Genomic DNA, 5,779 nt, shown 5'->3' on the forward strand with positions numbered 1-5,779 from the left:
ATGTGGTTTGATCTAAAATTTGTTTTGGGTATTGAGAGACAGACAAAACACAGAAATCTCTTATGTTAAACAACCACAACTGTTTCAACCTCTGCAGAAAATAGTGTGTTCATGTCGGAGCCCTTTGCTCTGATTGAGAAAGTAAGTGTGGGCCTTTGTAAGATTTAGAACCAAGTTTTTGGGGGCTTTAAATGGAACAGTGCCATCATTATGTTATTAGTATCATCTGTGCTTTTCCTTCTGTTACACGTCAATATCTCCTGTGAAAAACAACTTTTCAGAGTCAGTAAGTTGATAAATATTCTAAACACATACTTAAACTTCTAACTCGTCTTTGTAAATTGCATGTTGTGACTTTTATCGAGTCCTCCTGCACCGCTTTCATCGACGTTAAAGGTTCCCTGTGGAGTTTTGGCTATTAGTGGAGCAATGTTTTTGTACTTCATGGTCCCAAATGCATACAATTAATACAATACTAACTCTATAATCCTCATTGTATACTACTTTAGCAATTATTTAAAAAAAAGAAACCATTTTATACTAACATACATCAATACATATGTGACACAAATTTTATCAAAATGTAACACTTGTTTCACCACCAGTTACAATTATTTATTTATATTCTAACTGTGAGCAGCTCCTCCAGCTCCTCCAGTTTTTTGTGACGTGGCTGCTACACCACAACAAGCTCCTGAACGTGGACTGCTGCAGCCTTCATGAGCAAACGAGGAAATAACAAAAACTACAGTTCCTCTAGCGACCACTTGAGGACGGCTCCAAATGTGAGTCAATCTCCATAAGGCCCAATATTAAAACTATTAAACATGTTTACAGCCCGGAACAAAAAACTGTTTTAGTCTCTATAGCTAAATTCCCTAAACTGTAAGGGGTTGCATTTATATATAAACTCACCTGTTAAAATTATATTAAGGCTTAAAGTTATGAATAATTAAGGCTGTGGCCACTTTGAGTGACAGGTGGGTGCTGTCATAGGCGGCTGGTTTTTTAGCAGCCAGGCTTTATTTAGCTCCACCTCTTTGCCCATATTCAGGGTTAGGGTATGTGTGACGTCGCAGAGACTATGTTTGTTTTTAATTATACAGTCTATGGCGGACTCCAGAAAGTAAACAGAACCACTACACGTCCACGGTGTCCGTTTGCGAGTATATTAAGGCCTTAAAAACCTTAAAATCAGTGTGCAGTATGGGTTCGGGTTGGGATTTGTTGCACGTGAGTGACGCGATCCAAAGCCGTCGTCCTCTGATCAACAGTTTGTGCTAACGAAACAAGGAAATAACAATGTAAACAATGTACGTTTCAAATTCTTCCAAAAATCTAAAATGCAATTGTTTTATAATGTGATTTATAGAAAGTATGAATGCAAACATACCATAACTCTGTTTACAAAAAAAGCTCCACAGGGTCCCTTTAATGTAGGTCACACAGCAGCAGGTGTGTTAAATATCGGACAGTTAAATCTGAGTAGGATCCACTTGTTTGTTTCTGTACACAATATCAATCTGTGTTTGACTCAGTAAGTATCGCTGAAGTTAATGTACCAAAACCCACTTTTGCTTGCTCACATGCATCCTACCAGGAACCTGTGCGACTGATATTCGCTCAGATTAAACATGTCCGGAAAAAGTACGCAACACGTAAAAGTGCACTCTGAACAGAACATGAGTTTTCTTTCTATAAAGCTGGTTTACTGTCTGTGCCTGAGACAAACATAATGAATGCTAACCCTCAATATTACAGTTTAAATATGCAAAATATATGTTCAGAAACGGCACAATTATCTAATTAAGACCCATTTTTTGTCATTTTATAACTTTCACCAATCTAATTCTTTTACACGAATAGATTTATTTTACACATTCTTGATAATAGGTCAAAATATATAAACCTTCAGAAAGACATTCAACAAGCAGGTGAGTGTGTGCTGTAGCGTTAACTGTTGGCTGCTTTTAATTCATTCATTGTGGCTGTTACTGAATGAAATGTTTGTGCCCGTCCATCCCGACTTTTAAACAGTAATTAAACTATATAATGTTTTTTTTATTAAGCACAAAATGTGTCTATGCCTTTAATGTAATTAAATGTGATTATTATTTCACCACTTAAATGGTGACAATGTGCAAACAGTGTGAAAGGTGCTTTAAAGTGAGTTTCAGCTCATTGTTTAGCTGTTTGGCCGTAAGTTCACTCTTTATGGCCTCATTATGAACCACAGTAGGTGAACATAGTGGAGCATTTAGCAGCTAAAGAGATATTTCCCTCAGGAGTTGCTAGAGAGGAAAACAGCTGAAAGAGTGAATATTGGATTGGAGTGAATATGTTGTTTTTCACAGCTTGTGTCTGCTGCCCCCAGGTGGCCAAAACTCCCTGATTTAATACTAGTCTGTAGAATATACTTCAGTTTAAAAGGTTGTTAAAGGTATTCTAATCCCCATTATATGGTGTGTTTTGACAAGAGTCCTGGAAATTGATTAAAATGACCAAATATCCTGAAAATATTTGAATATTTGTCCTCGAAAATTAATTGTATTTTAGTTCTCTGGCTAAATTAATGTTACAGTCAGAGGAATAGTAGTAAATAGTAGGGTAAACACAGCTGTTACCAGAGCCTTAGTTAGTATCTTCTATATCTGTGTTTTACCCTACTATTTCATGTCAAAGTGGCTGCACGCCACAAAATCGAGCTAACATGTAGTTTCCCATAAGCAAGTGCTTAGTCCTGGAAAAGGTCCTTGAAAGGTGCTGGAAAACAATTTCCTAAAAAGAGTGGGAACCCTGATTAAGGCTCTGTTCCATTTAGTGTAGCAGAAACGTTTTATTTAATGTCAAAATTGCTGCTGTGAAAAAGGTTTATTGGGCAAATTAAGCTTTTGAGCTGATGATGATGCTTTGAAAAGTCAAGGGATCACCAAAGTCAGTAGGATTCATCCACCAGGGACCATGTCTCGTCTTCTGTGACACTGCTGACATGGCTGAAGAGTGAGAGAAACACTCTTATTCTTAGAGTTGAATTAAGATCATGATCTCTACAGCATTTCCCATGACCTCGCTGTCTCTCTCCACTTTATTCTGTTGTTATCTGATCCAGTAAAGTGCAGAGTCAACTCCTTGTGGTTTGAGCTGTAACCACACGACTCTAAAGAGAGAGCGTATACTCTTTTATTAACAGGCTTTGATGCATACACGGCACACAGCTCCACATTAGCACGGCAAAGAGCTCAAGACAGAAAAAGTGACAGATTTACTGTTTGCTGAAGCATTTTTCATCACTTTTACTGATGTGGGCTTGGGTAAAATTGACATTTATCTTCAGTACTGATTCTGAAGATGTGTTAGTAACCTTTTGTAGATCATGCAGTTGTTTACCACATACCTGTAAAATATACTGTTACAGCGAAGGAAAGCACCTTCTTAAAATGATGACCTTTTGACATTTTTATTACTTTTCCCGACTGCCTCCTGAATCCTTGGCCAGTTCCACCTCCACTAAAAACACATCTTCTAGCCGTCAACTTGTGTTTTATGATGTCTCGGTTTTGTTTTTGTGATACTGTTTGTGATTTCAGACCATACCATCTGTTATCAGTAGACGTACTAAGTAAAAGTACGTGGTGACAGTTACAGCCCTAGTTCAGTTATAAATCAATGAATTATCATTTCTTGTATTTTAAAACAAAGGTTCATACTTTATTATATCTCTAATAACAAAAGTACTTTCATTACAGTCACTTTCCACTTTATTCTGTTATTATATGACCTATATGACATAATCCTTTAAAAAAGAGTTATGTGGTTGACTTCTACGTGTATTTGTTATCACAGAAGTGAAATCGTGTGCCAAAACTCTTCAGTTTGGTTCATTGTTCAATCTGTGGACTGTGGAACTGCAAAATTGGGAATGCAATTCAGTTATACAAGGGGTTCCTCTACTTGTTCAGGTTAAAGACTTCCACAGTAGATGCACATTAGACCACAGACTCCAATCTGAGAGGATTTTGACTTAAAAAGCTTTGAAAAAACAGCTGATCAAACTACTATATTCAGAATGAGGTTTGTTGCCAAGTAGGTTTTCACATACAAGGAATTTACCATGGTGAGTTAGTGCATAACAATTAAACACAGAAAATATAAATAAAGATCGAGACAATATGTGGGATACAATACAGTCAGATATTTAAATAAATGAGTGAAGAGCTGAACAGGAATCTGCAAGTTAGTAGTGTGACACATAGAAATGATAATATATTACATAATATAATAATAAATTACAGTAAAGTATTTGCAAGTTAGTGGGTAGTACCAGTAGTACATCCTATACAGTAGGTGGTGGTAACGCACACAAAGGCAGCACTGCCGATAATTCAGAGGAAGACGAAGACTAAGGAGGAGGAAGAGGAGGAGGAGGAGGAGGAGGTGGGTTAGTGGCACGCTGGGTGTGTTCAAGAAAGTCTTATTCTTGGAGACACGAACAGTCTTATTTTTTAGTTATATTAAGTATTAAAAAAATGCAACTTTTGTGCATTTTAGATAAATCTAGTCGGTTTAGGTAACTAACTGGCTCTTTCTTCTCTTTTGAGCATGATTTTAAACCAGGTTTTGTACAGTAACGTTAGCTGAATCGTGCCACCGACCTGTCCGGTAATTAGGTAAGTAAAATGTAAATTAAGTAGGTTATTTTTCTTGTTTTTTGGTGATAATGTGTTATAGTAGCGCAGTTAGTCCACTGCATGCCGTAAACCCACCAACGCCAGAGCACGTGGTCAAGAAAAGCCAGCGTGTTCCGGTGACATATCCGTCACGCCAAACTCCTATTTAAAAAATACGTGTTTTAATATAAACTCTCTTATATAGCCATATTTATTTGTCAACAGAACACAAGTCAAACATTTTCTTACGTTTAAGCGGCAGCTCTTCAATTCGGCTAACATCATATAATCCTACCGCTTGGTTTTCTTTATTAATTTTACATACACAGATCCTATCACCACCTACACCTTTCATGGTTAACATCCAAATCTGTTTTGTTTTGACAGGTCAGCTGAAGAAAAGGTTCCAGTGAAAGTAGCAGAGTGGACCTGGATGTGCATGTATGTATTGCAGTTTACATTTGTGTAATAAAGTGAATAGCCATCCCAATGATTATACCAATCACTACCCATCTGACCCTTTCATATGTCTGGGGAAGATTAAACATGAGCTTCTAAATGAGGGTTTTGGCACTGCTTCTGAAGAGCTTGCTGCTGTTTGTGTGATTGTAACTTTTCAGCTTATTTTAATATCTATATTTTTCTTTCAGGGTCTACTGGAGTGAAAGCCAGTTCAGGTGAACGACATCTACCTTAAGCTCTCAACTGGTTTGTCTTTGTTCTAAGTTGTTCATTGCCAAATAAATACAAATTGTGAAGCAAAGTTTGTTTTTGTGTTGTTTTTTTTAATGGATGGTGGAATATCATTGGGCGAAATGAGGTTTTACAACATCTTGTTGTTGTTTGTTGTTGTTATCACTAGACTTTACCTGCTCATTACAGGTGTACTGGAATCACATATTTATAGTCACAGCAGTAGAAAGCAATTGCATTTACTCAAATACTAAATAAATATATAGAGGTACTACAATACTCTTACTATTCAGAAGGAAATATTGCACTTACTCAATATCAATCTGTATAACAACCAGCACTGCTCCCAGCATCTCGGCATCAACAATAATAATAACAATCTTGTCAATAACAATGTGCAATAATCAATGGACAATAAT

General features: G+C 36.8%; 1 long non-coding RNA gene across 1 annotated transcript; it reads left to right on the top strand.

Annotated features, from left to right (window-relative positions):
- Window positions 1-4,402: 4,402 nt before the first annotated feature.
- On the top strand, window positions 4,403-5,700 carry LOC118332704. Its single transcript, XR_004796937.1, has 3 exons — window positions 4,403-4,667; window positions 5,055-5,108; window positions 5,318-5,700. It is a non-coding gene; the product is annotated as an uncharacterized LOC118332704 (long non-coding RNA).
- The last annotated feature ends 79 nt before the right edge of the window (window positions 5,701-5,779 follow it).

Source organism: Morone saxatilis, unplaced genomic scaffold (assembly GCF_004916995.1).
Source record: "Morone saxatilis isolate NCDOM2014 unplaced genomic scaffold, NCSU_SB_2.0 Contig21, whole genome shotgun sequence".
NCBI classification, from domain to species: domain Eukaryota; kingdom Metazoa; phylum Chordata; class Actinopteri; family Moronidae; genus Morone; species Morone saxatilis.